This window comes from Falco punctatus (genome assembly GCF_963210335.1).
Source record: "Falco punctatus genome assembly, chromosome: 8".
In the NCBI taxonomy this organism is placed as follows: domain Eukaryota; kingdom Metazoa; phylum Chordata; class Aves; order Falconiformes; family Falconidae; genus Falco; species Falco punctatus.
In genome coordinates this window covers 44638058-44662671 of record NC_137588.1, presented here as the reverse complement: position 1 = coordinate 44662671, position 24614 = coordinate 44638058, and the positions used below count along the sequence as shown (strand labels likewise).

At 58.5% G+C, this 24614-nt stretch overlaps 1 long non-coding RNA gene across 1 annotated transcript; it reads right to left on the bottom strand.

Moving 5' to 3' along the window:
* Positions 1-6625: 6625 nt before the first annotated feature.
* LOC308068065 lies at positions 6626-24228 on the bottom strand. Its single transcript, XR_013929831.1, has 2 exons — positions 7803-24228; positions 6626-7676 (listed from the first exon to the last, which is right to left on the bottom strand). It is a non-coding gene; the product is annotated as an uncharacterized lncRNA (long non-coding RNA).
* Between the last annotated feature and the right edge of the window lie 386 nt (positions 24229-24614).

The following is a 24614-nucleotide window of genomic DNA, read 5'->3' as shown; positions in this document are numbered from 1 at the left end:
AAAGTGCTGGGGCCTGTTGGAGAGGGCTGGGGGCGGGTGCTCCCCTGGGGTGCCCTGCTCTGGAGTGCCCAGCAGTGCCCCAGTGAGGCTGGACATGGGGAGGGCTCCCCATGGGGGCATGGCCATCGATGGGGTGACCAGGGCATGGCAGAGCAGTGGCTCTGGGGTCCCTGGGAAGAGGTAATGAGGCAAGAGGCAGCAGAGGAAGGGGTGAGGGAAGAGCCCAGGTGTGGGGCAGACCCTGGCATGGGGCAGACCCAGGCATGAGGCAGACCCTGGTGTGGGACAGGAGGTCCTGGCAGTGCTGCAGGCAGCCAGCGGTCCTGGTGCCGGTCGCTCTCCCGGAGCCATTCCCTGCTGGCCTTGTCCTAGCCCAGGCACCGCTCACGCCTTACAACTTTGCCAGCGGATGGTTTTTAATTAAAACCAGAAGATGCTGCTCTGCACCCTGGCCCTTCAGGGATGACCACGGCTCACATCCTCTGCCTTTGGTCTTCCTGGCTGCACAGCTTGATGTGGGGAGATGAAAGTCGCCCCCCCCTGCCAAAAAAGCACTAGAAAAAAGGCAGTCATAAAATCACACCACCGAGACGTCCCCAGCTGAGGGTCCGAGGTACTGGCTACCAGGAGCCGTGGCCAGAGCCGAGCAGCAGCCTGGGGAGTGGGGCCGTCACTTTCAGCCCTTCTAAAAATAACAGCTCAGAGCGTGGCGAGTGCTGGGCGCCTAACTGGAACCAGCTTCCCAAACTCCCAGCTGGAAGCGGCTTTCGAAGCCTACACCAGCCTTTCTGGGAAAAAGCAATTAAAAATAGTGAAGAACTGAAAGCACCGTCCCTGCTGCCTGTCCTGCTCCTGCCCAGGGAACATACGGAGAGCCAGGTTTGGAGGGCAGGTGTTTCCCCTTGCTCGGCTTGGAAAGACCAGCAGGGTCGGGAGCAACGAAGGCAGGGCAGGAGGAGTGTCATGGGGAGGAATTCAGCCTCCCGGGTCCTGGAAGAAGGGGGGCAGTGGGCCTAAAGCCCCCCAGGGAGAGCCGCTGGGGCTATTCCACCATTTTCCCCAGCCAGTTGCCAGCACTCTTGAGCTGGAACTGGCATGCAGCTGGGGCTGCGTCCAGGCTGGATCCCAGAAGGGCAAAGGCCAGGCTGTCCCTGGGGGGGCTTGGGTAGAGCAATGTCCTACAGTCTCCCTCCAGCTGGCCATGATGGGAGGATGGCTCTGGGGCCAGGTGGGGGGCTCTGAGCAACCCACAAGGTTTCCAGTCCATTTTCTTTGGGGCTCAGCCCTACCACCCTGAAGGTGCCCATGGCTGGGAAAGGTGCTGGACCCCCGCCCGTGCTGAGGCTGGAGGTGGCCCCGTGCAGGTCTAGCCAGCAGCACCCACCCAATACCCTGTGCCAAGCCTGTCACCTCTCTGATCAACCCTCCATCGCGCCGGCATGGAGCCTGCGAGCCCAAGTGCTGCTGCCCGCTGTGCCCACTCCTGCTGCACCTGCAGCTGCACACTCGTTCGCCTTCCCCGCCAGCAGCCTCGTGGCTCAGCCCTTCCCCAGCCACGGCTGGCTCAGCCCGTTGGGCGGCTCGGCTGGCCTTTGGCTGGGCGTGCTCCCAGGGGCACAGGGCTGCTCCAGGTATCCCTGCTGTCTCGCTTTCCCCAGGTTGTGGGTTGCTTGCCAGAGTCTGCCTGTGTTTCCTTCCACCTCCCTAATGAGAGCAAACGGGGCCAGGGCAGAGCCCCTGAAACTCCCCCAGCAGCAGCTCCCCTGGCATTTGTTTCCTCTCCACTGCATTCATCTCGTTACGTTCTAATTCCCTAACGAAGGGCCATGAGAGAGGAAGTCTTGCGGAAGCCCATCCTGGCAGCAGTCTTCCTGCTACCAACTCACACATCGGCTCCGGCAGATTTCCTTGGGATTGGACAAGACCGAGTTCATGTGTTTGGATGGGCATAAGCCACTCAGCTCTCCATCCCCTCTTGATTGAACAGGACCCCACTCACTCTTCTTCCCATTTACCAAGATTGCAAACAAGGCCGTCCCATGCCCTCCTTTAAAATACTGGCAAAATGCTCTTTTTTTCCCATGCCATCTCATGCAGTGGATTTCAAGGTGCCTCTGAGCATCCCAAGTGCTCCCTGTGTGCCAGCAGCCACCAGCTGAGTGGCTGCCACCAGTACCTGCAGCTAGACGAAGTCCTGCTGGTGCCTGTGGGGGTGGTGGTGTTTTGGCACCATCCTGGGATATCAACTGCCCTGTCCCAGCAGAGTTTCTGAACACAAATGTAAATATCCACCATCACTCGTTCTCCTTAGCAATGCCCCTGATCACCTCTTCTTTATGGCTGCTAGGGAGAAACGGTCACCCTTTCCCTTTTTTCTGTGGTCCAGGGAACTCCTGCATCCCTTGGCTTCCCTCACCAACTTCTTCCAGCTCCTGCGAACTCTTTATCATCCCTCATCACCCAATAACAACCTTCAGATCTGTGACAAATGGGGCAACTGTCCATGTGTGGAGCTGTGCAAGCCCCCTGGGACTGGGCAGGGGGGCAGGGGAGCAGTGGACACCACCGAGGTTGTGCAATTGTTGTGGAGCAGATCTACCACCACTTGGTGTGGTGCTCAGCCTGGCTGCCTGCTAGCCACCCCTGCCGGCTCAAACGATGGATGTGCTGCCACTTCTCAGTAATAACTCTTCCTCCACATACATGTATGCACAATCAATGGCTTTTATTGAGTTTTTTGTTTTCTTTTAGAGCCAGCCACGTCCACATGGTGACACTGGAGACACTGGGCAGACAGAGCAGCATAGGCAAGTCTTCTCTGCTGCTGCCGCAGGACCACAGCGTCTCAGCAGGGACGGATGCAGACGTGAGTGGACACAGTTGGGCTGCATGTAGGTAATGAGTTTACAGGTCTAGAAGTCTCCTCCAAAGGAGGAGGAGGAAAAAGGAAAGCCTTGCAAGGTGGCAAACACTGGGGTGTCAGCTGGCTGGGACGCAACCGTGTGATGCTCGTGGCTCACTGCTCAGCCAGCTGGGGAAGCCCAGCAAAGCACAGAGTTCTGCCCTTGCACCCTTTCCTGAGGAAGTTTTGCTCCTGTAAAGAGCCAAGGGAAACCCCAGGGTAGGGGGGCTCAGCTGAGCAGTGGATGCCCTGGAGGGGATGCCCACAGCATCGATGTCCCTGCACTGGTGGTTCACTGGGAAGAGGGGCAGCTCATGAGGTGCTCCACCAGATAAGTGAAGACCCGCCATGGAGATGGCAGTGATCAAAAAGGGAGACGGGGCTTCTCCTCCCGCTTCTGCGCTTGCTGCCTTCCCGAGCTCAGCTCAGCCCTGCCAGGTGAAAGCAGGAAGGCGGCAGGCAGCCGAGCAGGCTGTGCCGGCAGGAGCACAGCAGGGGCGGTGGGAGTAGCATGGTGGGGGGCCCAGCTGGTGCGTGGGCCCACAGAGAGGCTGCACAGAGGAAGGAGAAATGGGAAAATGGTTTCTTTAAATCCCCGGGCTCCAGGTGCTTGGGGAGGCAGGAGTAGGGCAAGGCAGGGAGGGCAGAGCCCAAGGGGAGCTCGGCCTCTGGCCCTGGTGGGGCAGTGGGGCAGTGTCCTGACAGGGAGCTGGGTGGGAAGAAGGCAGAGCCCATGGGGCTGGACAGGCTCCAGCAGCTGAGCTCCACCAGTGACCACAGGCATTGCCAATGCGGCTGCTGGTCTTGGAGCAAGATTTTCCCAGTAACACACAAACCCCACTGAAGCTTGGTCCCCACGAGCCACCAACACATAGGCTAAGCCACCGCACCCCCACCCCAGCCCAGGTCCTGGGGGGCAAGGTGCAGACAGGAGCCCTTTCTCCTGAAGCTGCCATCCTGCCCTGCCCAGGGAGGTGCTGGGACCTGCCCAAGGGAACAGGCTCCCACTCCAGTATTTTCAGACCTTCTGGGCTTAGATCCTGACTCACGACAGACCTTCTGGCTCAGGGGGGGCAGAGCTCCAGCTGTGCAGGGCTGCAGTGGGACATCTCTTCCAGACAGTTGGGTACATGCTGGGGTGATACATGTATGGCCCAGAGAGGCGGAGCATGTTGCTAATCTGGATCTGTTCTTCTATACATGTCTTCTATGTCCACCTGTGCATCCTTCCTCTCCTGTTTGGCACCAGTTGTTTCCCTGATTGAAGGTGATGGCTAGTGACAGACTCGTCCACTGTCCCATGAGTGCTGATACCCATTCCCAAGGGATTGGGAGCACCCATGAGGAAGCATGGCCAGCTGCTTTCTGGTGACCACAAGAGCTTGGCTCTGCCCGGGAAGCATCTCTCTGGCTGTCTCAGAAGCAAAGCCAGAAGCCCAGGGAAGCCTGGGAGCACCTCACCATAAGATGGTGGTCAACAGCTGGAGCTGGCCCTGCAGCAGCTCCATTTTGTGTTGAGAAATGTGAATCCAGCACTGAGAAGACATTTGGTGTACTTGGGACATGGAGAGAGTCCCTCTACGAGATGCCCACTTGGTAATACCTTCATGTCTTCAGTGTTGGCAGCTCAACTCTTCAAGCGTGTCACCTCATCTGCCTGGCTTCAAGGGTTTCTCTGTCCTGACACCACAAGGAGTAGGACCCTGCCACCTCCCACCATTGGGGCCACCTACATGGCTTTCTGCCCACGTAGGAGTTGGTCCCCAGGGACAGCTACCCCCAAGAGCTGCTGAAATGCCATGAGTAAGGTCATGGCATGGGCAACCACTTCTCAGAACAGCATCTCCTGGGGGCAACAGCTGATGGAGAGTGGACTGCGACCAAACTGTGAGCTGGGCTTGACCAAAAGGGATCATTTCAATGAGGTGCAGGGAAAAATGAGCCGGGGCAGGAGCCCTTCAACCATGGGAGACAGCAGGAGACGGCTGTAGAGGAGCGTCAAGGGAGGAGGTGGCATCCTGAGAGAAGCCTGCGTTGGTGGGAGGTTGGAGGGGTGAAGATGCAACAAGGTGTGTTTAATTCCCTGGATGGCTTTAGCAAAGGACTCCCTAGCAGCATGGCACAGTTTCTCCCAGCTGTGCTTGTCTGCAATACAGCCATCCCTGCTTCCCCAAAATACTTGGGAGGGCTGGAGTAGGCCAACTCCACCACCCTCATCGATGCTGCAGGGAGCCTATTTTAAGCCTTGCTAACGTAGGAGGATTAAATTTGGCTGGCTGAGACACGTCCTGCTCCCAGCTGTCCCCCAGCCTCCCCTGAGGTTGGCAGCTCTGCTGCAGGCACAGCTCTCATGATGCAGGAGGCTGCCCTGGACCTCCAGGGCCGGCTGTCCTGCACAAGGGGAAGCCAAAATGGGGGCATCTTCTCAGCCACAGAGGCACCCGGCTCATGTTGACAGCGAAAACTCTTCCAAGCATTGGCATCAATGGATTGGCCTGCAGGAACCTGGTGGGAAGCACCATGGGATGAATCCCCGTGGTATGGATGCGTTTGAAGCAAGTTGAGGTCTCTAGCCCCACAGTTTCCTATTCAGTGCCCTTACAGGGAGGAGCTGAGTGATGAGGGAACCCATGCCTTCCCCAGCCAGGGCACTGCCAGGGCCAGGGCAGAAAGCCAGCCCTGGGGCCACCTGCCCCTGCCCTGCCTGCCAAGGGTGCAGGTGTCCGGGGAGCCCTGCCAAGCCCAACTTGGTGATCCACCTCCACAGGCGTCAGGCTCCCCGCTTGCTTGTTCCTCCAGACCCCTGCATACCCTGTGCATTCCTGGTGAACCATGTTGTTTTATTAATTGATGGAGTGCTTGTTATTGGAGACCTTGCAGAAGAGCCTCATGGAAAATTGCATTTTGCCTGCGTAGATTTATCTGCCCAGAGCCTGCAGTGTGTATATTTAAGCGAGCATCACACCCAGCCATTGCTGGCTGCATTACCAAACGCCGTCTGGAGGCTGGGCAGCGAGGGACAAACGTTTGGCCGGAGGAAATGAGGCAAGCAGTGGAGGGGAGAGCACCGATTTACACCCAGTGGGGCAGACCACCACCTCCTCCCGAGCACTGTACCAGCCTTCATCGCTGATTCCTGCTGCCACCAGGAACGTCATTTGATGGCTCTTCCTCCGTTTGCTCTGCTCATTTGGAAGACGGGGGTAATAATACCCATCACCTATTTGCGAGGCTGTTGTGAATTTTCATGAGCTACCATCTGAACAGGGCTTTGAGCAGGAAAACTGCTGTATCAGCTCTAGGCAATGATAAACAATACTCAGCATTTACATATTCAAAGCACTTTGATTAACTCTTGGGGTTTAAGGACTTGAGTCAATTCCCACCTGACCATACTGGCAGCTGGACAGGGTTAGGGGTGGCGATGGCTGCGAGCTGGGGGGAGAGCTGGGGCTTCACCCCACTGGGCAGGGCCAAGGGAACCCCCCTGCCGAAGTCATGCAAAGCCCCTCCTGCCTAAATCCCTGCCTGGTAAAGGAGAAATAAATAAGTCTCATCCCCACCTGCAGGAAGGGGTGAGAGCCCACGATGCAAAGCAGGTGCAGAGAGTGGAGTATCATCGGTTCTGCTGCAAAAGCTGTAACCAGGTGTTAAATAGCTGTGAAATTCTAACTTGATTCATGCAGGAGTTGCCAAATAAAGGGATTTTTCTTTTCCTTTAAAAAAAAAAAAAATTAGGCAAAGATGGGCCTGTGCCTCCCCTGATGCAAAGCGCCGTAGATACGGTGTGACCTCCTCCCCAGCCAGCCTGCTAGTGCCGCAGGGGCAAAAAGCAGAGGAGACCAAACCCAGGAGCACGATTCATCATTTTATTCAGCAGGTTTTCTTCTTTCTTACCAAGTCTTTTCAGTCCCCTAGCTTTAAATGTCCCCACCCCACCAGCGGAAAATCAGCCTCTCCCGGTGTGCCTGCTGCAAGGGGATCCCGCGGCATTATTATTAAAATCACTGTCAGACAAGAACCAGAGCCGGTGAAACTTTGGTCCCGTCGTCACCCAGCGAGGGGCTGCCTGCCCAGGGCAGGGGGTGCCGGCGGGGCTGCCTGCTCCCAGGCTGACACCCTCCCTGAGTGCTGCCCAGCCGCCCCGTCGGCTCCTTCTGCCATTAATTACAGGCACTCTTGGAAAAAGTAGCTCTCCCTGCTCCAGCGCTCGGGGACAGCCGTCACCGCGCACCGCGCGATGTGGGCTCATCCCCCCGCCCCGAGGCAGCCAGGGTGATGCTGCTGCCGTGCCCGGTGCCGCCGTTCCGCCCTGCTGCGTGTCCCTGGCCCCGAACACCCGGCGCTGGCTGGCAAAGGCAAAGTGCAGGGACACAGCCATCCCTGCGGGCTGCGCTGGCTGCGGCGCATGTGCGCTGCCCGCAGCCGCCCCGCTTCCCTGTGCGAGGAAGGGTTTCCCTGCCGCCAGGCAGGAAACTTTGGGCAACATCCCCTGCGCAGCAGCCTGGAAGCAGCAGCCTGGAAGCAGCAGCCGGAGCTGAGCCCCCGCCAGCTCCGGGGACGGCAGATGCTCGGAGCTGGCAGGGACGGGCCGAGCGTGGGGGTCTGCGGGGGCGCAGCCCTTCTGGGTCTGGTCCCCGCGCCGGTGGCCGGTCGTGGAGCTCTTTGTAGCCCGTGGTGGAGACACCTGCAAGGAGCTGCGAGGCCCAGGGTCACAGACCGAGACCGGCGGGAGGGCCGGGTCCAGCCGCCGTGTCTGAAACGGCTCCGCGAACTGGGGAAGGGCAAATGGGAGCAAAACTGGAGCAAAACGTCCCGGCTGATGCCTTCCGCGGTAGGAAGGACCCGGGCGGGCAAGGGGACGGCCCGAGCTGCGTGGGGGGGGCAGGGCTGAGCCCACCTGTCCGGCGTCCCACCGGGTCACAAGGACACGGGTGACAGGGCAGCATCACCGCGGCAAAACTCGCTGCCGGCTCCCGCAACCCCGGGGGCCCGTGTGCCCCCACAACTCCCAGCCCCCCAGGGGGTCCTCCCGGGCCTGGCAGGACACTCCCGGAGCTGAGCTATCGGCGTTAAGCTCCCTGCCCGGTCCCGGGGGCCGCGCATCCCCCGCTGCCCCCCCCGCGCCCTTAGCGCGGCCCCTCCCGCGGGGCGCCGGGGGAGGACGCGGGCGGGCTCGGAGGAGCCCCCGCGGGCTGCGGGGCGACGCGGAGCGGGGGGTCCCGGGGAGCCGGGGGCCGTGCCGAGCCGAGCCGTGCCGTGCCGAGCCGTGCCAAGCTGTGCCGTGACGTGCCGCGGTGCCGCCCGCGCCGCGATCGATCCGCATCGACCGTCCCCGCCGCGCTGCTCCACTTTCCAGCCAATGTCAGGCGGCGGCGGCGACGGCCCGGGGAGCCCCGCCGGTGGCACCGCACACCCCGCCTGGCGCGCCGCCCGCGCCGCGCTGCCCCGAAGAGCCGGCCTGGACTACGCCGCGGAGCCGCACCGGCAGCGGCGGGACGCGCCCCGCACACCGCGCACCGGGCGGGCACGCAGCCGGGCCGGGCGCCGCGCCGGGTACTGGACCGGGCAGAGGGCCGGGCACCGAGCTAGGCACTGAACTGAGGACCGGACCGGGCAAACAATTGGGCGCTGGAGCAGGCAGAGAACCAGGCATGGAATCAGGCAGAGAACCAGGCACCAAACTATGCACGGAACTGGGGACCAGTCTGGGCAAACAGCTGGGCACCAGAGCAAGCACAGAACTGGGCATCAGCCCAGGCACTGTGCCAGGTACTGGCCAAGGCACTGAGCTAGGCGCTCAACTGGGCACCGGACTGAGCAAACAACTGGGCACTGGAGCAGGCACAGAACCGGGCATGGAATCAGGCAACAGGCCAGGCATTGCACAGAACCCAGCACTGTGCCAGGTACCACTGCAGTCAGCACTGAACCAGGTATCAAACCACGTGCTGCAGCACCGGGTACTGAACTGGGGACCAAACTGGGCATCACTGTGGCCACTGTGCTGCACCAGGCATGTATCCACCACATTGGTTACTGGGTGCTGTGCTGCAGAGGGCACCATAGTGGGCATTGCTGCAGCAGGTACTACACTGCTGCCCTACACTACACCACTGTCCTGCAGCATCACCCTACACCAACACTCTACACCCCTACTTGACACTGCACCCCTCCTCCAGTCCCACCCCAGCACCCCACCCTGCCGCCTAGTGTGACACTGTGCCAGGTCCCCACCCTGCACGCTGCTTCCTGTCATACTTGCTCCCTCTGCCAGCAGACCCCGGGGAAGGTGCATGTATGACCCCTGGACACTGACACCACAGCTCTGTCCTCTTAGCACCTGTGAGGGACTGCACCTGCACCCGCCCAGCACTGCTGCCCTGAGAGCCTGTCCCAAGGGTGCAAGTGACACTGACCACCCACAGTTAACTGGGTGCTGCTGCAACAGGTCTGCTGCTCCTGGGCTACCAGAGTGGGCGAAGCAGTACCCCGCTGCCCTTAATGCCTTTTGGATTTCAGGGAGGAGATTGACCCGCAGAGCTGGGGGCTTTGCCCAGCTTTTACCCCAACAGCCCCCACAACACGACCAGGCCTGTGGTCCCCCCAAGAGCCTGCAGCACTGGGAGGGTGCCACGGCCATCGTGCAGCTGCAGGAGGATTGCCGGCTTGCATTGTTTCCGTGATAGCGCCAAAATATGTCCAAACACTGCCTCCATTATCTCCTTCTCGGTTCTCGGCACAAGCGGGAGAGCAACCCGAGCATGTTTTGAAACGCAGCCTTTGCGCTAGGTACACAAACCGGCGACTTTTGCTTACCACGGAAACGCTCACCACCTACTTAATAGAGCAGCTTTTGATTGTGTGGGTAATGCTTTCGAAACCCTCCCGCTGCTCGCCTCAACCGCTTTACAACTGGCAATGCAAACAGTTGAAAAACAAGGCTGGCCAGAGCCTGATTTGGAATAAGTGCCTAATAAAGGTCCCACCAGAGGAGCTGCGCTTCAAACCATACCTTAAGATGAAAGCACTGGCAAGGTGTTTTTTCAGGCATCCTTTGTGAAAAAGCTGGGGAAAGGGGATTTTTAGGTATCTAATGCAGCGGCACTAAGAACTTCAAAAGACGGTTTTAAGAAGCAGTGAGTAGCTGGAGGGACAAGGAGAGGGACAAGGGTTGAGAGTGGCAGGAAAGGTGGCACAAAGCTGGAGGCTCCCAGGGTAGGTTCAGAGCCATGGAGCACCTGTCCCCACTGACAGACCTTGACCCTGGGTTGGCAACACCCATCTCCTGCTGGGATGCCCTGTGCCCCTCCAGTCCTCAGCAGGTTGAACAGGCTGGCTTAGGTTGATTTCCCATGCGGGATCATGCCAGCACCCTGGCAGCGTGGGGAGGTCCTGTAGATCATATAGTCTGTTGGGTAAGTGCTGCGTGCAACCAGTCTTCTCAGCAAGAAAGCAATGGATGACAGGCAAAGCAGGCAGTGATGGGGGCTGCCAGGTCCCAAGGGTGGGTCGAAGCACCCCACATGTGCCATTGTCACATGTGGCTGGTGCCAGTGGAGGTGAAGCCAGGACCTTGGAGTAGCTTGGGGAGGTGACTCAGTTTCCCCTGCACTGATGCTGGCAGGGGGGCTGGCTGCCCCTGCCTACTCTCTGGGAGGCTGGTGGCAGTGGTGGCAGCGATGGTGGCCGTTGGGCTGGCAGGCGGGCGGTTGCAGAGGCTTCCTGTTTCTGCAGGATCCGGCTGGCATTGTGCCGCACAGCGAGGGGGGCAGAGCCTCTTCTTGCACCTGCCCAGAGCATCTGCTAGGGAGAAAATCTCCATGGCAACTCTGCCGGTTCCTCCATCCCTGTTCCACGGGGGACAGGGGGCTCTGCCTCTGCCCCCACCCCCCACCCCCCCACCCCCCACCCCACGCAGCTGGGATGTCCCCATGGTGGGGACGGGCCCCTGGTGCCCTGGGAGATCAGCTTCTGGGAAAGGAAGGCTTTGCCACAGGGCAGTCCCTTGCCATCGAAGCCTGCTGATCCCTCCCTGTGATGGCTCCAAATTTAGCGGGCGGTTCCCCACTTTGTTTCCAGTTTCAGGGAGGGCAGATGGGTTTCCCATCTTCCCTGACACATCCCATCAGGACACACTGAACCTCCCTGTGCCTCAGCTGGAGTTGAGACCTTTGTCCTTTCCAAAGCAGGGGGTGGGGGTGGAATTTTGGGAAGACGACATGAAGTGTAATGAGGCCCGGGCTCCTGAGCCCCTGTAGCCTGGCTACAGGGTGCAAAGTCCACACTGCTCATCTGGGCACCCTTCCCTGGGACTCCTGATGGATGTTGCTGACTGTCATGTGGAGCCCCAGCATCTCCCCCTGGCCTTGTACAGGTGCAGGGGAAGAGATGGGAGATGCTCTCTTGGGCATGTAGGTCTCTGCATGTCTGGTGTCCCTTGGGAAGATGAGCAGTGTGAGTACCCTCAGCCAGCTCCCATGAACCCTGAGCACCCATCATCTTGCTCTGCCTTTGCTGCAGGGGCTCTCCAAAGGACCATGGGTCTGGGCTCCATGAGCTGTGGGCACTGGAAAGGGCCATGGAGGATGCGAGAGGAGATGGTTTTCTGCCAAGACTGGAGAGGAAAGGGAAGGAAATGAAACTGAAGCAGCGTTTGTGAGGCTATTAGTACTGTCCTTGCATCATCTGGCCCTGCCATTTATAAAGGTACAGATGTACCGAGGGAAATGCTGGTTGTTTTTGGGGGTTTTTTTTTTGAAGGGCTGGAGTGACTCAGTGCCTTAAAAATGCTCTCCTGGTTCCAGGAGCAACTGGGATGCTGCAGGGTAACCCCACTTCTCCAAAGGCCACCAGTCCCTCTGGGCACCTGCCACCCCTGCAGCCCTAGCCTGGCTGGCAGTGCGTTTTCCCCTCCTTCCTGCAACAGCCTCCATCCTTTGCCTCCTTGCTGAGCCCCTTTCCCAAATCAGGACATTTAGGCAATCCCTCAGCTGTTGGAAACCCACAGTCCATGCAGTGCCAAGCAATCGCATGGGGGAAGCCCAGCCCCCACTCTGGATGAGAGTAGGACCATTTCTCAAGTGCAGACAGATTGCCACACTACAATGGGATGCCCGAAGGCTCCATTCCTGCAGCCAGGATGTTGCCAGTCCCCACAACAAGAGGCAGCCTCTGCCCCAGAGGGTTTGCAAGGGGATGCTAAAGAGTGGGACAGCTAATGAAATGGCCTCTCTGTTTTATAAAGGTGGGAGACTGAGGAAGATTTAGGGACTCAGACAAGCCATGTATGACATGGGTGGTAACTGATGTCAAATGCAGATGGCCTGGATCCCAGGCTCTTTTCTGAATCGCTGCTGAATTTTTCCAGAGGCAAAAAATAGCAATTTTTGATTGCTTCTGAAGCACCCATTGAGGATGCTGAGCCCTCAGGAAGGAGGGAGCAGTTAGTGGAAAGTCTCTCAGGGCAGCACCAACCCAAACACAAGGAGATGGATGTTCCAGCCAGGGGGGAGCAGGGGACAGAGATGGTGTCCTCCTCAGGATCATTTTGGAGAGAAGTATTTGGGATCATCTGTGAACTGGAGCGAGTGTCAGCAGCCAGATCTCTACGGAACATCTGCTAGGGCACACGGCAGTCCCCTTACAGGAGGTCATTCATGCCTGGAGAGCTCGGGGCAGCTTGTACAACTTGCGAGTGCCATGTATAGATAGGGTCCTTGTTGTGACAGTCTCTGTGCCCACCCCTAGACTGGCCCAGGAGTGTGCAGTGGCCAAAGCAGCACCAAAGCACCACTCCTGGGATGAGGACTCAGCTGCTATGGGACTCATAAATCTGACCTCATAGCCGCAGCATTGCTTGAAGGAACCTGTTTTCCAGCTCCAGGCAGTGTTCGTCCCTTCCTGGGGACCTTGCTGGTGGGCTCGAGCCAAGTGCTGGGCACCGGGTGTCCCTTTTCCCGGCTGATTGTGGAACACGTGTGCATTCAGCCTGGCTTTGCCCTCATCCCAGCTTACGTGCCAGGTTGTGGAAGTTTGGCCTTTGCTGCAGGCAGAGCGAAGCACTTGTTGAGAACTGCCCATGTGTGAAGATAAAACAAAGGGAATGTCACGTCCTGGTGCTGCGTCTCCAGGAGTGGCCAAGGGGGGTGGGACACACTGGTGGAGGTCAGTGCCACTGGTACCCAAGAAGCATGAGGAGCTGCAATGGGCCAAGCTCACTGGCTTCACCCCTCTCAGACATCATCTGCGTGGTTCATGCAGAGCAAAAGCAGCTCAGGACCTCCCCAGGGGTGTTGAAGCCCCAGACCCTCTCAACTGCCTGGCTGTGGAAGGTTGTGTCCCTCCTGTCCTGCTGTGCCTGGACCCTAGTGGGGGTCCCCAGCTAGCTGTGGAGGGTCTCATCCTGACCAGGTGCTGGACTTTTCAAGTGGGTCTGAGGTGGGGAGAAGTGCTCTTGAAAGCAAGAGGTTTCACAAGCTACCCCATGGTCAGGTGGCATGGGCACCCATGGTGTGGCCGGTGTCCCTGCCCCGAGCCATGACAGTGCTCCTGGCTGCAAGGAGCTCGGATGCTTGGGGACCAGGGCAAGGGCTGGACAAAATGTGCTCATCACCCTGATTTGGACCAGAATCTTCTATTTTCGTTGCTGTGACCTAATGCTCCGTAGGTGCCTTTGAAAATAGCTGGAGGACGGTCGCAGGGGCTGGGTTTCAGCAGCACTCCTGAACCTGAGCTGCCATGGCACAGCACCACAGTCCAGCAAAACAGGGAAATTCAATGGGGAAACCCTGAGGAACTGAAATTGCTGAATGCGGAGCAAGGGTAAACATTTGATCCAGGTAATGCTAGAGCACTGGATCGTTGCACAATGAGAACAGGAAAAGATGGCAGAGTCCAAGGGAGCAATGCTGAAGTCATCTGCATTACAAACGGCTCCAAAATCAGCCTTTTCCTGTGAAATAATTTGGCTGGAATTAAATTGTTTTTCCTGATGGCAGCCAGCGCCTTTAGGGGTTAACTGCAGCCCTGTCTAGAGAACTGTAAAAGGTGTTTCCGAAAGGTATTTCCACCACTGGCTTGTTTTTTCAGCCAGGAAAGGCAGGGCAGGCCCGCCCGGGCAGGAGGGTGCTGCCGGCTGGCCATGCAGATGGAAACCAGCTTCAGGAGAGCAAATGAGAATTTCAGGCTGGGCATTGGGAAAGTCACCCAGTGGCTGGGGTGGATGCGGGAAGAGACCCCCACTACTGAGGCACCCCAGATGGCTAATGGTGGTGACTGATGGTCCTCCCTGGCTTGAGGGACAGTGCAGGGCTGGGGGGGCAGATGTGTTGGGGTCAGCTCTGGCCAGTCGCTTTCAAGAAGGGTTATGGAGGGTCCAGGGAGCCTGTGGGTGGGGTTGGTTTTTGAAGGATTGTGGAGTCACATTCAGCCTAATTCTCCCACCCTTGCCCAGTGCTGATGGCTGAGAGACCTTCGTGAGTCTCAAACAGAAGGTATAGAGGTACTGCATTCTGCTAATGGTGGATCTCAAAGTCGAAGTGGGTAGGGGCACAGAAGTTTGCAGATCTGAAGGCCACAGAGGATGTGATGCTACCTGGGTGCTCTCCTCCATGTGCTCTGGGCTGTTAACTCCTTCGGTGTGCCCTTGGGTCGGGCTTGGACAAGTGTGGGAGGCAAAGCCCTGAGGGACACAGAGAGTGCTGGCCATTGGCATGCTGGACACCCCAAAATTCACCCCGAAAGGTGTGTTGCAGAGAACATGGCCAGCAGGCAAGCTTTGCTGTGGCCCATGCTGAGCACCTAGGAGGTTCCCTCCTGCCTGATCCCTCCTTTCAGCCACCTGCAGCACTGGTGCCTGTGCTGCACTTGCTCCCTCCTGCTCCCTCCTGCACAAACCTTGGCTGCCCCTCTTCCCTGGGCTTTCAGGCCAGAGAGGTTTCCAAGTGCTTTACGCTTAAGCTCAGGCCCAGAAATTTATGTCCAGGCTGCGGCAAAGAAGCAGCAGCCAAGTTTGATTTGGGCAAAAAGTATATTGAATTCCCTGACTTGTGCAGCACGGGACATGAACCAGGAAGACAGCTGAGGAGATGCCTCTCCAAAGCATCCCTGTCTTTGCAGGGGGGACCTGGGGCAGCCCAGCTGCGATGGTGGCCGGATAGGGGAGTGCAGGCTCCGGGCACTGCTGTACTTGGAAGGCGCATCCTGGGCTTAAGGATAAATGAAGAAAAGACATGATGTCTTTTAATGGGATTTTTGCAGACATGTGGCTCATGGCTGGGGGCTGGCTTGCAACCATGTATGTAGCTGGCCGGCCAGAGAAAGGACTCAGTGGCCAGGCTGGCCGAGTTGAGAGGAATTTTAATTTTTGCTCTGTGCCTTTTCTCACTCTCAGAAGTAATGAAATGCAGGAGCCAGCATTAATGCACCATTAAGACTGCAAATTTCAGCACACAGCCATCAGGAAATGCAAATACTTGGGTCTACTGTCAGCTCTACTTCTGCTGTGATAGTGGAGGAAGGGGCTGGCACGTGGTTGACCTTTGCTACTATGATGAAATCCCTGGTGATGCTCAGCTTCTGGCTCTCACCTCCCTCCCCAAACCCTTCATCTTTCCCCACCCACATTTGGGAACACCCTCCCCCTGCAGCACTGAGGGGCGCAAGGGGGAAGGTTGTGGCACAAGGTCATGTTTGGGCTCATCTGTGCCTGTCTGTGGAGGGTCTCCCTGGCTCCTGCCTGTGTCTTGGGGCACTCCTGGGGGGCTGGGGGTCCTGACGAAGCAGGATGGGGGGAGGCAAGTTGTGCTGCAAGTGTTTTGTCTGTGCAGGGATGTGTCTGTCCTCAGGCCACTGAGGGTGACAGCCTGAGGAAGAGAAGGGCTGTCAGTGGAGGAGGCTGCAGGAGCCCTTTCTGCAGCCAGCAAGCACTGCCCGTTCTACCTCGCAATTGTACTGTGCTTCGCTGGCAGGGACCTGCTTTTCCATAAATTTGGGTGGAAGGGAGAGTTTGGCAGAGCCCTGGGCTGCAGGGAAGGATTTATGGCTGCTGCTCTGTGTTCTCCTTGCAGGGCTGGGGCTCCAGCAGAAATGCCCTGGGGGAGGAGAAGGAGGAGGAAGAGGAGGAGGAGGAGATGGAGGAGGGAGCCTGTGCTGGCATCCATCCAGGGAATGGGGTCCCTGCCAGATCAGGGGAACATGGGCCTGGAGGGGACAGGATGGAGGGACATCCTTGGTCTACCTGCAGGTCTGCAGCAACCATGGGGCTGGGAGCACCAGAGAAGGGATGGGACCCCCACGCCGGGCTGGGGGTGGATGATGCAATCCAACAGGGGCACAGCTAGACACCAAGTCTCCCAGCAATGGGGAGGTGGTGGGGAGGTACCTTGTCCAGATCCAGCAAGCCAGTGACATCTCCCAGCTCCAGCCTGGCCACGTGCCACAGGTCTCCGGAGCATCTCAGGGCACCCAGAACACCTCACCCCCTGGAACCCCTCAGCCAAGGCCACTGGCTGCTGCTGGTTCCAGTGGTGAGCACTGTCCCCCTTAAGCAGGCAACAGCATTCTTCTAGGAGCACATTTGCTGACAAATGACAGGTTTCCATCACCAGTCCATTGCCTTCTCCCTGGCTGGCAGCCTGGAGGGTGGTCCCGAGTGCTCTCCCCAGCTCGGCCAGTGCACGTCTGTGCATCCCTCCTGGAAGACACCAAGCCCAGGGAGCATCTGGGGCTGGGTCACAAGGATGAAAACACACTCTGATAGCTCCAGCTGGCTCTGGACTATCAGAGGCGCTGAGCTGTGCTTCCCCAGACTTCTGGGAAAGGACATTTTTCCCTCTTCCCACTAAGATTTGAGTTTTCCAGGCAGCCTGAAGCAGCGCTGGAGCTTTCCCCATGGAGCCTTGTGGCTCTTCATTCTTCCCATTTTTCCTGCCCACTCTCGTTAACTCGCAACAAGAGTTGCCCGAGGAGGGAGACACATCTGAAATGTCCCTTTTCTCTCTTTTGTGGTGAGCACAAAATAGGTATCGGCCACATTTCCAGATGGGAATGTGAGGCCTAAGGATGGATAAAGAGTTTTCCAAGGCTTTGGAGCAAGGTGTGGACAGCGCTGAGAATAGCATCGCGAAATCTCAACTGCCAAGCCCTTAGCCTAACCAGAAGGTTATTCTTCTTCCCTTATGCTCATACATATCCATTAGGATGAGACCATATGTGTGAGATGTAGATGAATTTCTTTCCTCTTGACAAGTCCAGTTGGTCTTCCTAGGTAAGGAGATGATGGTCTGTTCCCATCCAACTCTAGGCTGGCTCTTTGCCGTGATTTCTTGGGTTGTGTCTGCCCTGGAAGAAATGGAGCTACAAGTCAGAGCTTCAGGCCCAGCTCTTCTCTGGTCACTGGGGCTTTCGATACGAGACAACCCTGGGAGCTGTAGAGGTCTCCCACTCAGTGCAGGGAGCAGCTGACAGCAGAGGAGAACAGCAAGGTGGGATGGGGTGGTGGGGAGGAGCTGCTGACCCATGTTCCTAGCCAGGTCAGATAGGACTTCCTGGTGAGGAGGCAGCTTCTCCAACAGCAGGAGCAGTGTGTGAGTGCACCCCAATGCTCCTGCTGTTCAGGTGGCTGCACAAGGGGTCTCCCAGAAGACCTTGACAGGACCTTAGTGCATCTTAGCTTGCCCAAGAAGTTGGTGCTGCCCTTGCAATTGAACTCTGATGTTGAAGGGCTCATTGAAAATGAAGTGAGAAGAGGTATCTTGGAGTTTCTTAAGTGGTTAAGTATGTGATGTGAGAGACATGCAGTTATTGCTCAGCGTCTAAGCTTCCCTTCTGGAGGAAGAGTTGTCTGGATGTAACAGGTCCTTTTGACATCCTCCAATCCATTACAGGCTGCAGATCAGCACAGAGGTGGCATCAGCCTGGATGATGGATAGTGTTTAGATGATCAAGGGGGACAGCGTCCTATACCCATAGAGTCAGATTTGTCAGCTTCTTTCAATAACATTGATCACGTGTTGCTGCTGACGTCTTTTACGGGCAGTAAATGGGAGCAGAGAGGAGTGGGGTGGCTTCAGCGCACTGCTCCAGCATGTAGGAGTTTGGGGGTTACTGCTCCTCAAGTCTGAGACTGTGGAGCTGGGCAAAGGAGACTAGAGAAGGTAAGGTTTGAGAGCCCTTTCTGCAAGGATGGGTGTGCTTGGCTTACAGCCACAGCCCCTCTGGCAACACGGTCTCAGTCAAGGCTCAGCTGCAGCGGCATTGCTGGGAAGAGGGGCTGTGAAATGGGGGGGAAATGTGTCCAGGCAGGATCTCACAGCGGAGGGACCCACTGCGTGCCTTTTCTTAGAGGCCTTGTGGCTGTGGGAGGTGACAGAGCATCCTTTGTCTGCCAGACTGTCTCAGCCTCACTCAGGCTTTCTCGCTGCTGAACACGGTGCAGCCTGGGCACTCAGTGGGGTGACCTGACCTGCCTCCGCAGGGATGCGGCGGGCAGTGGGGGTTTTCATGGGGAGCCTCAGAACCCACAGGGTTAAACTCTGCTCGGAGGTTACTCTGCTTCTGGGGCTCCCGAGAGATTAACTTCTTCAGAATGTCCCCCCAGGTTGGTGTCCTCGCTGGCAAGGGCCTCTGCTCCCATGGCTCCTCATGGGCCAGCTCACCCAAACTGGGCCCTGCCATGGTGCAGTGGGTTCCCTGTAAAATGGGGCTGGTCCCCTGCTTAGATAGCCCAAGGATCATCTCTTCCTGCACCCATGGACACTGCTGGCTGCTGGCTCATGTACACCAACATGCTGCCGTGAACCAGGTCTTACACCACAAGCTCCAGGCCATTGCTTCTCTGTGGTCTTCAGGAAAACACAGATGAGACTAACCATCATCCTCAGGAACCCAGATTCCTGCTGCCTGCTGAGGCTGCCTGCTGGCAAGGTGTGTGGGCAAGACCTGGGATGCAGTCAGCATGGAGGTTAGCGTGCTGGGCAGAAGGTGATGTCCTGGCTGCCATATGGGTGAGGAGGAGGCCAGCACAGTTTTCATGGTGCTTTCTCCATAGCTTCTGACTTAAGGGTGCCCAGATTAGCTCTTGCCATAAGTAATTTCAATATTTCCCAGGAAAATCATTTAACTTGCATGTCTGTTTCTAAGATCACAGTTGCCTTGACCCTTCGCTGTTTGCTTGTTCGGGTGGATGGCTGCAGCAGGCAGAAGCGGTTTGGAAAGTGCTGTCTGGCCCCACAGCCCCGGCCGTGGGGGCTTGCAAGAAGGGACCATTCTGGGAAGGTGTCGTCTCATCCCGTGTGATGAGGCTGAAGGATCCTGTCCTACCATGAGACTGATGCTGAATTTGACATGGTAACACAGGGCTGGCCAGGAGACAAAACAAGGGAGGACATGAGCTGAGCAGGAATAATTCCTGCCCCGAGTCTGGCTTGCTCTGCGTTTCAGCTCCCACCTGAAGAGCAACCACCCTGGTCTGAGAACGGGCATTTTCATGCCACTAGTGTCTTTCCAGACCTGGCTGCTGAGCAGCAGCTTGGGGCAAACCAAAAAATCTGCAGGCGTTGGGAAAGCTCCCATGTTAATGTGACCTGGGACCAGTGTCCCCTGCCTGGCCGTGCATCACAGCACTTGCCTGTCCCTCTCTTGTTGGCAGGGCTACCCTGTCAGCCCCCAGCAGCAAAGGCAGGCAGCAGGAGCCACCAGGAAGGAATCTGAGCCATGCCGGCGTGCCCCAGCCCTGCGGCTGCCTGCCCTGCCTGCGCAGGCAGATGGCTTTTGCAGGGCGCTCCGGATGTTGGAGCGAGGATATTTTGGACCACGTGGGCGTCTGAATTCCAGGCGAATCCCCGGCTCAAAAAAACCGAACACAAAACCCAACAAAACCCCCCAATGCCTGCCAGGGTCCCCGGAGGTGGAAACGCTGCATCTTGAGTGTCCCCGTGGCTCTCCTGCTGCCTGGCACGTAGGCGTGCCTGCAGCTATGCCTGCTTGCTGGGCAGCCCACCCAGCCCCCGGCTCGTGACAGGGACCCACTGTGCCTGCTCGCCCTTCTCCTGGCAAGGGCTGCATGCCCGGGGCACCCGGATGGCTGTGGTGTCCCTTGGCACCATATAAACAGCTCCTCAGACCCCGGAAAGGGCTGATTTGAGTGGGGGTCTTGCCTTGCCTCCTTGCTGAGGGCTGGGGGATGCTCACCAGGCCCTGCAGCTCTCTCTGCCGCACTCCCCCCTCGCTCCCCGGGCTGGGTGGGAGAGGGCAGAGGGAAACGGGCTTCCTCCCTTCTCCCAGCCGCCGGCGCAGCGTCTGTTTGCTTTGAGGCCCGGGTCCCTCCTGCCAGGACATTCCCGGACAGCGGCTGCTGCCGTTTGCAGAGGAGCCGGGGGGACAGCCTGGAGTGCAGCCCCCCCCATTTGCAAAGGCACCCATGTCCCCCTCCCTGAGCCCCCCTGGGGACACAGGCTGGGCTCCCATGAGGGACATGAACCATTCATCAACCCCGTGGGCAGCAGGGGTTCATGCCCCCCCCCCCCAGCCCTTTCCAGGAAGGGATGGCCAGTCCCTGTGCAGCGGAGCGGCTGCAGCATGTCCCCTGGAAGTGAGGCCAGCATGAGCCGCTGCGGCCAGTGCCCGCCATGTGGGAGACAGCTGGGGTTAAAAATTAACACAGACAGAGCCTCAATTAACGGGCAGCTGGGGCCAGCGGAGGGCTACGTGCTGCTTGCTGCTCAGGGCACCCCTTTTTTCTGGGACTCAAGGCTTTTGCAGCCAGGAAGGTGGGGGCTCCCATGGACCCTCAGCCGTGGGACAAGGGGGTTCGGTGTCCCCCATGCTTGGCTGGGCACAGGCAGAGCCCTGTGCCCCCAGGCAGCCAGCCCAGCACAATGGTGGGTCACTCTGACCCCAGGCGTGGTGGGCATGTGGGGGTCGGTACCCAGAATATGCCGGCTGCTCCAGCTCCACTTTCTGGCACCATCAGGGCCAAGGAGAGCAAATTGATTTCTAAAAAATATAAGGGGTTTGTGCCAGCCTGACACCAGCTTGCTGGGTAGGGGCTGTCCCAGCACAGCATCCGGAGGAGCTTGTCCAGCTTCCCAGTGCTGGGTCCCACCAGGTGCCCCCACCATGGCAGCTGAAGACATCCAGCCCCCTCCAAAACCAGGGATGTCACCAAGGCCTGGGGCTCCTGGCACAGAATCTGGCTGGATTTGGGTCCCCTCTGCCAGAAGCCGCCCTGCACCCGGTGCAGAGGAGGTGACAAGCAAGTGCCAGCTCTGTAACCCACTTGGATGGCAGCGGCCAGGCTGTGGGGGTTTCAGGTTGGATTTGGGTATTTTGGAGCATGTTTATGCTCCTGAGGCTGTTGGGATGTGTCTCCTGCTCATGTAGCCTTGGCAGCCCTCCAGCTGCTATCCCATAGTGCCCCACTGCCACCCCAGTGTGGATCTGTGTGACCCCCCACTCACTGCTGCAGGGTCAGGCTGCCCAGCACCACCTCAACATCCAGTGTGCCCCTCCGAGTTATTCCCAGCCCCGTGCCTCCCCTGAAGCCAGGCAGGGGTCCTGAACCCCACCATGGGAGCCCAGTCCCAATGTGGCAGGAGAGGTTTTGGCACTGGTTCTGGCAGGCGGAGGCAGGAAGCAGCACTGCTGTTTGCAGGCAGGCTTTCCACCCTGTCCCCTTGCCATCTGTCCCTGTCCCATGTGCCTCCCACTCCTGTGCCCTATGGACTCCATCCCCAGCCCTGTCATCCTTATCCCCCTCCCTTTCCCTCTCCAGCTTTGTCCCCCTCGACCGTCATCCCTGTCCTCCTTGCCCTCCATCGCCATCCCCCTGAACTTTCATCCCCAAACCCGTCATCCTCTGCCCCCGTCCCATCACTCTCCATCCTTGTCCCATTTGCCCTCCACCCTCATTCCCATCATCCTCCATCCCTGGCCCTCTCCCTCTCCATCACTGTCGCTGTCATCTTCCATCCTTCTTCCCCTCATCCTCCTCCCCTCCGTCCCTGTCTTCTTTGCCAGCCATTCCCATCCTCCTGTCCCCCATGGCCCCCAGCACACAGCGGGAGAAAGGTCCAGTAGCAGGATGGAGGCTTGTGGGCTGCATCCCTGGGTGGATGTCCTTATGCCATGTGGATGAGCCAATCTGGGGACACTGGGGGACCTCATTTCCATCAGGGCTGGAGTGCTGAGTGCCAGGCAGTGGGTACCAACAGGGAGATGCTGGGGAGCCTGGAAGGTTTCTGGGGAGTGCTGGGCTGGGGCCCACTTGGCTCTGTGACTCATTTTTCCCTCTCTTAGACTACTGCAGCCCTCAATAAAGGTGATTTTTTTTCTCATGTGAGCTTTCCAAATATGCTGAGCAGTAAAATCCAGCTGCAGGTGGTAGAGGACCTTTGGTGGGTGGGAAACTCCAGGTGCAGCCGCTGTGGGCCCAGCCTTTGCAAGGGGGACATCAGAGCCCTGCAGCTCCTGGTGGCACCAGGGGGTTGGGTCAGGTCCTTAAAAATAGCAAAAACAGGGCAAAGGAAATGCCCTTGGTGAAGCCCACCCGGACGAGAAGGTGTTGAATGCTGAGCCCAATTGCTGACATCACTGTGGCAGGGCTGTGGCAGCTGGGGTGTGGCACTGGTGGGATGCTGTCCCTCTTCCCATGTCACTGGTGCCACCCGCATCCCACACGCCTGGCACGAGGCTGTTGCACTGCTGCCTTTTTAGGGGGGCAGAGGCTGAAGAGTGGAGGCAGGCAGGCGAGGAGCGTGCCGGGGCGGGCAAGCAGAGGAGTTGAGGGTGGCAAGCCAGGGTTGGCGGCGATGCCAGCCTGGGACCAGGCACAAGGGGTGCCCAGGAGGACAGGGCACTGCCCCCTCCTTCACTGCCACCTGGGAGAGGGGGTTTTGGGAAGCCAGAGCATTGTCACAGCGCCTGCGTTTGAAAATCCCAGTTGCTAAATATGCAAAAGGCGCATAATTAACGAGACATGGATCAAATACAAACGGCGCATCCATGCTGCTCGCCCCCCCCCGCCCCTCAGATTTTTTGTTTCATTTTGAGGCGGGAGCAGGGTGGGAAGTGATTTCGCATTCCTGTGAAAAAAAAAAAAAATCAACGGCAACACAAACCCAGTTTCATTTTTGTCAGGGTTTCTGCTTTTGGGAGGTTTTGGGTATTTTGCTGGCAACTGAAAAGGCTGCAGGAATTGGGGGTGGTGGGGTTTTTTTTGGGCTGTTTGTCCCTGGAAAGCTGCTCTCGGCTGAGGAGTGGGGATTTAATGAATTTTTTAAACTTCCAAATTTTCAGTGCCCACCCTTCAACGGGGGAAAAAAATCTCCCCCTTAGCAGCATAAAAATCTGCCAAAAAGTTGAGCAGGAAACTTCTGGGCCAAGTGTGTCCCCCCACGGGGCCAAACCTCGGTGGGGATTTGCCCCCTCCCTCCCGGTGACTTATTGGCTGCCATCGATTATTTGCTCTGTATCCCGGGGGAATTGGTCCCACGCGCTGCCCTGGGGGCCGGCGAGGTCCCTCCCGGTGACAGGCTCAGGGCTCAGGGGCTCCGCGGCTGGGGTTACACACTCCCGCACCAGTGCAACGCTCCCTGCGAACCCAGGCATGGCAGTGGGATGGGGGGGGCTCCGCACCCCGGGATTCCCCCCTCTGCACCCTGGGCACACGGTGGTGACCCTCACTTCTGTGCCTTTCTTCCAGCCGAACCCCACGGGGACACACAGAGGGGTGGGGTACATGTGGTGCAGCACCCCACAGAGGGGACAGAGGGGTGGGGTACCCATGGGGGAGACACAGAGGGATGGGCACCCCAAAGACACAGAGGGATGGGGTACTCATGGGGTGACACCTCACAGAGGGGACAGAGGGGTGGGGAACACTCTGGGGTCACCCCACGGTGGGGGACATGGAAGGATGGGGGCCACCTACCAAGGTGAGGCTTCATGGGGTGGACGGGGCTGAAGGAGCACCCTGGGGTGACACCCCCTGGCACACACTGAGGGTGGGGCACAGGGTGACACCCATGGGGCTGGACAGGGGACAGGCCACGTGGTGGGTGGGATGAGGGGGTCATGGGAATGCACATGGGGATGTCACCCCTCAGGGTGGTGCGGGGTGGGGGTCTGGGGAAGGCACGGCAGGGTGACACCCCACAGGAGGGATGGGGAAGGATGCTGGGGTGACACTCATCAGGGATGGGTGCAGACTGGGGGGGCACGGTAGGTTGACACCCGTGGGGGCAGATGGGACACGATGGGTACACCACAATGGCATCCGGGGGGGGGGGGGGGGGGGGATGGGACACAGGGTGCACAGGTGGGTGACACTCGTGGGGGTGGAGGGGGGCACACTGCAACGACATTCGTGGAGGTGACCAGGACTGGAGGGGGGGCACACCACAGCCACACCTGTGGAGGATGGATGACCCATGGGAGGACACAGTGGGGTGGCACCTGTGCGGGCAGGTGGGACACCAAGGGGCACACCATGGTGACACCCATGGGTGTGGCTGGAACACGGGGTGGGAGGAACACCCTGGTAGGGGGGGGCAGATAAGACACGGGGGTCACAGCAGGGTGACAGCTGTGTGGGGTAGAAAGGTCACAGGGAGCACCTGTGGGAGTGGACGGCACATGGTGGGGCACAGCGTGGAGACACCCGTGGGGGTGGCTGGGACACGGGGTGGGGGGAACACTGCGGTGACACCCG